Source organism: Orbicella franksi, chromosome 7 (genome assembly GCF_964199315.1).
Source record: "Orbicella franksi chromosome 7, jaOrbFran1.1, whole genome shotgun sequence".
Taxonomy (NCBI): Eukaryota; Metazoa; Cnidaria; class Anthozoa; order Scleractinia; family Merulinidae; genus Orbicella; species Orbicella franksi.
The window spans coordinates 24,513,833-24,523,380 of record NC_138151.1 but is presented as its reverse complement, the minus strand read 5'-3'; the positions used below and the strand labels follow the sequence as shown (position 1 = coordinate 24,523,380).

Below are 9,548 nucleotides of genomic sequence, written 5' to 3'. Positions count from 1 at the left end.
ATCCTTTAAATAACGGTTTTATTTAAAGATAGAAAAAGGCATTCAATCCAATGGTAAATAAAATTTTTGGTTCAATTCAATCTTTTAATTTTCACGATTCAATCCAATACCTGGAATATTGATTCAATCCAATACCTAAAATATTGATTCAATCCAATACCTAAAATATTGATTCAATCCAATACCTGGAATATTGATTCAATCCAATACCTAAAATATTGATTCAATCCAATACCTGGAATATTGATTCAATCCAATACCTAAAATATTGATTCAATCCAATACCTGGAATATTGATTCAATCCAATACCTCGAATATTGATGCAATCCAATACCTGAAATATTGATTCAATCCAATACCTCAAATATTGATGCAATCTTCCTGGGCCGAGCGCGGCCAACAGGAACAAGAGTAACTGAGCACTAGAGAGCACTGAAAACATGGCGGGCGAAGGAGAACTAGATTTAGAAGTTTAGTTTCCTAAGTTTCTTGCAGACATCTTGGATAAAACGGAAATAATGTTTGGGAATTTTGACTCAGAAGTTGCAGAAGCGCACGCCGAAGTTCTTGATCAAACCATTAGTGTGCTTAGGTAAATGAGACATTGCTACAACCGAGACACAAGGGACACGGAAAATTTAGATTCCATTACTGCCGCTTTTGTAGATGTAAGTTAACCAATTTTTATGTGACAAACATATTTGTTTATTAAAAGCTGTGTGTGCTAGCTTTTTGTGGCAAATAACATAAACTGTGGCAAATTTTGCTACCACATTGGTCTTTGGTATTGTGCATATTTCTGCTGTCCAATCATTACTGGCACACTAAACTTTGAACTGTAAACAAAATTTTTGCTGTGCCGTGTGCACAGTCAAACATGTTTCTCACAAAAACTGCTTGTGTAAACCTGGCTTTAAGTTATTTTTGAAATAAGAACCTTTACATTTTACAAGACAGCAATCATTGAACATTGGGATGTGTTTTAAGTTTTTCAATGTTGTTGTCTCATGTTTTGCATTATTTAACCCACACGTGGTACTTCTTTCGTAAAAACGATGTTTTTCTTGATATTCTATGACAAACATGGCACCAATTTGTTGTGAATAATATCGGGTACCAAGGGCTCAAGGCTAACACTACTGCCAACTAGCCACACATTTCAGTTTTGAATAGTAGATTTTGCACTTTCACTAGCCATTGTGACAATCATGATGGAATGGAGTACTGGTCTACTGGATGAAAACAAAATTGAGAATTATCCTGACAAAGTAAAACTGAAGAGAATAGAAACTAATGAAAACAGGGAAACTATGAGTGGATTTCGTGGAAATAATTGCCTTAATAAGCATATGATAAATATTTAACTATTAAAGGGAGATAAAAGAAAATGGCAACACTGATGAAAGTACATCAGAGATTGAACATAAGCATATTCAAGAAAAGCAGGATTCGTGTTTGTGGGAGTGAAATTTTCTTAGTGATTATTATTAACATTTTAGATGCAACAAGAAATGTCCAAGATTGACCACTCTTATAAAAAAGTCAGTGAAGCTGTGTATGAAAAAGGCTGGCTGGTGCAAAGTTAGTTTTGGCTAGTGACATGAGTCCTGTTAGTAGCCATTACGCCAGTGCACCAAGAGGTTAGTCTTGTGTCCTGGGTACTTTTGAAAATAAGATAACAAATTAACCTTGCAACATTTTAATATCTGTTTTGATAAGCACCTGAAAAATCTACAAGGCAGAGTAGTGCACATGGCAGTTATCAAATGCCCTGATTTCTCTTCAGTTTAGTTGTGTTGCTAGAAGTTAGGCATTCTGTAATTCAAGCAGTTTCTGAGTTTTGTATATCAATGAAAAGGAAGATGAGAAAATAATTTACTTGATACAGGGTGAGGTTTTCTGTTGTGAACTGAGTTGCCAAAATACTTTAAGGGTCATAATCTTCTTTACCCAGCCCACACATACGTAGTATTATGCAATTGTCAGTTGCCCAAGTTTAACAGTCACTAGTTCTAGAACCTCTTGGAAGATGTCTACTCCTATTTGACTTGATTATCTTAAGGGATCTAGCCTTTCCAATACAAATGACTGCACTGAATCATGTTGTCCCAGGTCAATTTCTTCAACTACAACATTGTTATCACTGTCCAATGGAGTTGGACCATCAGGATCATCACCATAGTATTCAAAATCATATGACTTTCCATTTGAAAGGGGGTTTTCAGGCTGCATCATATGATTAAGCCACATTTGGTATGGCAACCAGTTTTTTTTCTGTTCTTACATTTTGGTGGTTGAAAGCTTCAGTGAACTGGCAAAGAGCAAGGTTTATCCTTGGTTGAAAAACTAAGTGTAAGGTGGAAAGATGTACTGAATTATCAGTGTCCAGGATGCCTGACAATTGCATACTACAAAAAGTGTAAAAGTTCAAGTGGGAAGCACAACGGAAACATCCCTCCACAATCTTTCAATTCGTTGGTTGTGTCGATGGCCCTGCAGTGAAGCTGCCCCTCTCCTCTCTTCTAACCTGCTCCATTGTATCGCACACACCAACGTTTTCAACACCATGATCTACTCGTACTCTGGAAGGCCAAAATTCTCCGTCTCTCTTAACGGCATCCAGAAACAATTCAAGAACTGTTTCTGCTTTATTGTTGGCACTACATTTCAAAAACATTATTCTCCGAGAAAATCCGTCTATACAGCCGAATTAGTATTTTCCATCGGATCAGAGACTGATGTCCATCCAGATGCCAAAGCGAATTTACGCACCCCATCTCAAGACAGTATTTTGGGGATCTAATTTTGCTAGCCTTTCTCTTATTCTTCTCCGTTGAACCCGTAACCCAATGGACTTAAAGAAACCTGCAATGAAATTATATCCATACTCTTGAATGATTTCGGTTCCTTATCAGGTAAGCTGTTGAAACCCCTCATATCTTCTCAGCCATACTCTGTCAATCTTCTGTGAATTGTCCATCTCCAAACTCCAATCATCTTTGTTATCGTTGTACAGATGAATCCTAGTCCTCAAAGTTCCTCGAGCACCTCAACAGGAATTTTACGAAATGGTCTTCCATGATTCCAACTTCTGAGTCAAAATTCTCAAAAATTATTTCCGTTTTATCCAAGATGTCTGCAAGAAACTTAGGAAACTAAACTTCTAAATCTAGTTCTCCTTCGCCCGCCATGTTTTCAGTGCTCTCTAGTGCTCAGTTACTCTCGTTCCTGTTGGCCGCGCTCGGCCCAGGAAGATTGCATCAATATTTGAGGTATTGGATTGAATCAATATTTGAGGTATTGGATTGAATCAATATTTCAGGTATTGGATTGCATCAATATTCGAGGTATTGGATTGAATCAATATTCCAGGTATTGGATTGAATCAATATTTTAGGTATTGGATTGAATCAATATTCCAGGTATTGGATTGAATCAATATTTTAGGTATTGGATTGAATCAATATTTTAGGTATTGGATTGAATCAATATTCCAGGTATTGGATTGAATCGTGAAAATTAAAAGATTGAATTGAACCAAAAATTTTATTTACCACTGGATTGAATGCCTTTTTCTATCTTTAAATAAAACCGTTATTTAAAGGATTAAACATATATTGCAAGGATTTAATTTTGCTACAAACGGCTTGCCATACTGTTGGTGATTGTCAATCATTTTCGCCTCTTTCCTGAAAGCTACGCTAAGACTTAAGAGTTCTATCAGTTATCTCCAAACTCTAGAATATATTGAATATCCCGCGCTCGAATAAATCTGAGGTGACGCAATCAAAACATCCCTTGGCTAATCCGCCTGTACTGCAGGCTAATCCGCTGGTCACAAGTATTCCTTTATCTTATTTTTCTACAGGATTATGGGACGGAAACATCAAAATGGCGGTCAAAGTTGATAACACAGCGCCTAGCTCATTTTTAAGCCTCGTTCGACATGGAAAATTCGTCAGAAATCGTTTTCTAATGTCCTTTGTGATTCCAGTTGAATCAAATGCTTGCAAAGATGGAAACGAACGGATTTTCATGGGCAAAACAGTATTGAACCAAGCTACATGATAGCCTGTGCATTGGGAAGGCGGCTTCTTTTACACCTGGTAGGTTTACAGAGAGCTTTAGTTCCTGCTGACATCCAACAGATAAATTGATTCACTAGAAACGTATTGATCATGAAAGATTCCAGGTTAGGATGCTTTGACACGCACCCCGAAGTCTTGTTGATGTGATTTCTTGATCCTGATTTCAAATGTTCACTACTTTAAGGTGGCCGAACACAGTTTTCAAGAGCCTATGCCTAATTCACCATTACTTTTAAGCTATTTATGCTTTGGCGCCCGTTTTTTGCAAGAGTCAAGGTTAACCACAGAAAAGTTTATTCTCGCATTTTGGCTAAGGTGTGTGCTGTTGCCATGGCAACGGGGCTGGTTAAAAACAAGGCTTAAAAAATGGTTTTTGTTTATTTAAAAAAATCCAGTCGTTAGATTTTTTTCATTTTTTGCCCACTACGAATTGACATTAAATCCCTTCTGTCAACACTGTTCTAATAAAATTTGGACATAGGCGATTTTCGTAATTCGCCGTTAATCATTTTCACCGCAAGTACTGTATTAAAAATTCCCTATGTCAAAATTCAGATTTTTTGCGATAGATCATTCAAGTGGTTTCTGAACTATTTTTTTGCCAAATTTCTTTAAATTCTAACGACTGGATCGTCAGAAATCCGCAAGTTTCTGCAAAAGCAATCGGTCTCAATTTTTCGAGCAACTGCGCATGCGCTGCATTTAACTGGGTTCTTTCGGTAACAAAGAGAAAGCTGAGAATTGCTGGGTTCTTTGCATCGTCACCTTTTCTAACGTATCTTTGTAATAAAAGACTGAAGCCATCAATAGACTGCGTTCAATAATAGAGAAAAATAGCACAGATAGTGCGGGTGTTGAGTAAAGAAAATGATCGCTCTATTGACGGCATGTTTGTTTTTGCAATCCTTGTGCACGCACTCAATTGCATCAGCAAAAGCGCGCGCGAAAACTGTGTTCGGCCGCCTTAATTAAAGAACTATGAAAGCAATGTAACTGGACACAACATTGTACCGAAACTGTTATGTTAAGAACGTTCATCCTCATTTAAAAAACACCAATTTATAACAATCGATGATTGTAAGCTCTCTCATCTAGTTTGCTTAATAACAGTAATAGTACATGACTTGTATATCTTGTCTAACACCAACTGGGCAAGAAGGCTTACAGGACACAAAAACATCAAAAACCAATGTTGTTTTTCTTGTTTTCGATCTTCAGGATGATGGTGGTGCTCTTGAGCAATATTAGAAGTTCACAATTGAGGCCTTTTGTTTGCCACCACCAATTACTGGTGTTATTTCATTAGGCTTTTTGAATTTCTCTTTAATTATGCAGAATTTTATAGGTTATTTTTAATTTGGCTTTTTAGCAAGTAAAGGTCATTCAGAACAACAAATATTATTCATAGCACCTTACACAAAACTGCTATCAACTACTGTAGTTCTTTGAATTTACTTTGTTGGGATTTCTTTTTTACCTTAATTTTCATGACTCTCAATTCAGGGATTATAACAACAACAACAACAACTTTATTTACTCTTGTATATCTACTTTACATTAAGAATATTTCATTGCATCCTTCTTGTACTGTCAAATACATTAATTTCATGGGGCTCAAAATTGGAACCGATACAGTCTCCAATCTGACTACATGTAACATTTCGTGGCAACCAGAAAGTCTGGTTTAGTTTCCATATAGCAACTACATTTCTCTGTGTTGATGATCAATAACAGTTATTTCCTCAGACATTGTCCTTCTAGAAAATAATATCATAATGTAAAGCACATGGTGGTCCTGCTGCTGGTCCCAGATCAAGTTATTTAGGTACATGCCGTACAATGTACCTATAGTAAATAACTTGATATGTGCAGTTTAATTTTAGCAGCAAAAATTTCCATCAAGTTAAACTGTGAGTTCCTTATGTTCAAGTTTCACACAGTGAATGCAGTAACTGGAAGAAACTAAAGACCAGGTCAATTTTTCTCCTGGCATTGACCTTTCAACAAGCAGGCAAGACAACAAAAGCAACAAAAACAAACCACAACAGGCCATTTTTCCAAATTTCTCGAAACATGAGCTGGAGAATGTTTTAGTTGAAAGGCACTCAGCAGGAACTAAAAAGGCCACAAATTCGACTGTGGCAACTTTCAAAGGTAAACATTTCCGTTGTTTTTTGTTGCATTTGTTCAGCCTGGGAAAAAGAAGTTAATATTATAAAATGAACAAAACAGTCAGAGATGGAAATTCTACAAAAAACAAAAACAAAAAACAAACAAAACTTAACCATGAACCTTGCAAACTTGGCCTCTGGCTGTATTTCAAGTGGAACCATGATCCTTCCAGCAATCTAGGAGTCCCAGGCCCAAGAACTCGAGTCTTGTACCCTTATGGACAAATAGCATGGAGACACAAGCTGGCCATTCGGTGTCCTTGGAGACCACCAAATCGAAAGAGCATTGGTAGTATTTCAAAAAGTTCTGCACTGGGAGTTCAGCTTGTTCATTCTGTTATTACACTTCTTAGCTTTTGTACAGAGTTTACAATACATCAAATTGCTGTCTTTATTGTTCACCAGCCACAAGAACTTTTAGCCATGGCTTGAAAAAAATTTATATCTGGAATGAGTGGCCAACTATTGCAGTAGTATCAAGACTTTGATTATTAAAAACAATTGAAGTGCATCATAGGAAAAAAGCCCTAAGTGACTCTTGATCTCATATCTCTTCTTTTTCACAGAAGGAAATGAAAAGCAATTCACAAGGAAAATCTTGCACTCCATTTGATGTCACTTGGGTCTTTTTCCACACACCCTGTCAATTATTTTGCAAAATGTTTACCAATTCCTGTTATAAAATTCTAGTAGGATGATCCACCCCCTATGGAAAGCTGAAAATTGAATGAGCGACCCCTTTCTAAGAGCTCAAAAACTGAAGGCCCATGCCCTCTCTGCTCTGGACAACCCCCCTCCCCCCTCCCCCCAATACTCTCTGACCAGTCCCTTCGCAAGGGGTGCAATAATAGCGCGGTGAATAAGGGGACATGGCGAGTCACTGTTCTCTGAAAAATAGCATTCCATATTTTATTACATTTTTTTGTAGGGGGGTGGGGTGGCTCTGATATCATTACACACTTGATATTTGGCCAATCTCAGTTTTAAAGTCCAAAAGTTTGAAAACTTTCTTGTCAAAATTATTGCAAACTATCAAATTTACCTTTGAATGACCACTACAATACACTTTGATCATTTGTTGCTTAATAAAGGATGAAATGATCAATTAGGGGATGACTTTTTTGGGAGACGTTTTTGGTTGGTCTTCGGTTTCTGGCAAAAGAATGAACCTCACGCTACAAGATGTGTTACTTGGTAAATTAGACACAGAAATAGAAATATTGAATTACTTTATTACACTTGTTAAACTACATATTTTGATAAAAGTAGAAAACGTGGTGTAACTCCTAATCTAAGTACTTTTAAGGCAATTGTCAAAATGAAATTTAGAACTGAGAAACATATGGCTATGTAAAACAACACAACTTGACTTTCAGGCTAGGTGGCAGCCATATGTAAAATTCATATTAGAAACTTAATTTACTGTATTCAGTCTTATTTTTATTTAATTTCATTATAATATCAGGGCATGTGAAATAATTGATGTCACTAATGTTAGGTGTTATTAACAATATGTAATTTCTTTTTACTTTTGAACCTCACAAGGTTATAATAAAAAAGTGGAAAAGTAACAAAAATAGATAAAAAAAGGGAAGTGGTATTAGTCTTCATCCGCATAACAAAGATTATGCATCAGTGCATTGCTGTACATCGCTGATCTCTACAGGTAAGAACCTCGCCATTGAAATTGAAATCTCACAAAGAAATTTGCATTGTAAATATATAGACACTTATCAAAAAATTATGATGGTAGAAAAACAATTTTCTCCCTACTCTACAAAAAATAATTATTTACAACTTCTTAAATAAGCTGACTAAATATCATCATATTAAAGTTGCTTGATCTATAATCATTAAAACTATTTCCCTGAGACAGGCTAAAATTGATTGCCAAGCACAATTTAAAAGGCATCACCCAGAGGGCACTTTGTGTGTAGAATACGGTTACAAAAGTAGGAGATTGACCCTTCATAAGAAAAAAAAAAAAAAAAAAAACCCTGACTGACCTTTTAGAGTGTTTTTACGACAACACTTATCCACTGTTGCCAGCAATCATTTTTCGGAATGTCCAAAACATGACCACAAACAACAGGCAGTTCTTAATTTTTGCCACAAGTACATTGTAGACAACTAGGCCAGGATTGGGCTATTTTTGTTAAAGAATGTTTTCACTCTGACTAAAAAAAACATCAATTGATACATGTATACATTCATTCAATGCATAATTGCTATCTAAAAATCTACAAAAACATGATTTGCTATGGACAAGAGCCTGATCTTACTGAATATAATTATTTTTACTGTCTACATACACTTTCAGTCTATACGGGTGCAATAGCGGCTGTAAGAAACTTTCCACTGTAAATTATCTTCTAAGTACAGCTTATACTACTTAGTGAAAAGGCATTCTTATGTAACAATTACAATAGCCAATTCCCTGAAGTGGGGGGGAGAGGAAAGGGGGAAAAGTGAAAATGGGCCTTATGTTGGAGCTTTCCTCCCTCGACACTCCAGGGGCATTCTAGTGGATCCCCCAATGGTCAGAACAGCTGAAGGATTCGGCAGTTCAAATTAAAAGGTCAACAACCAAAAATCCAAAGAGGATGGAATTCTTGAACTGAATATGCAATTACCTACACTGGACAAGTATACATCTTTTAGCACTTCGGAAACGTGAATGCTTACGTTTTGGCACATTTTACTTGGGGGATGGGGGGGGGGGAAGCTGGAGTTACAGGTTTCTTAGCTCATGTTAGTTACTGGTATCCTTACATCATGAAAACTCTGCTTTGCACAGTCACTATACTCAAATCAATACAAGTCTTTCTTTGCATAATTTACTAGCCCTACTTAGCTACTGGCTATTAAATCAACTAAAGCTGTGGAGAAGGAATAACTTGATAAAAGGGAAAAAACTGGAAGCTACCCACTATTAGCAGTAAGTTCTCGCTTCAAAACAGTTAATCTAGATTTAGGTTAATTCATTAACACTAATCCTTGATTGGCTAATTATTTTATTTATCTAAAGGGCATTTTCACTCACGTAGCCAGTAGTCATGTCAATTTATCGGAAAAAAAAGAGTGTTAACATAAGAAAAGAGTTTGGTTTGGGACACCAGCATGGCCGCCATTTCATTGTTTTGGGACACCAGTACGGCTTCTGTGGCGTCATGTGAAAACACTCTAGATCAAAAAAAATTGCTGGCCTTTGTCCCGCCCATTTCTCATCACTGCCTGAGGGTCCTTACTTGGTCCATGTGGCTCACTTTTACATGGCGTTTACGTCAG

The 9,548-nt window shown here is 36.6% G+C and overlaps 1 protein-coding gene across 1 annotated transcript in view; it reads right to left on the bottom strand.

The window, feature by feature from the left end:
* LOC145492334 (uncharacterized) overlaps window positions 1–9,548 on the bottom strand; it is a 48,184-nt gene that overhangs the window by 21,543 nt on the left and 17,093 nt on the right. The window lies entirely within an intron of this gene.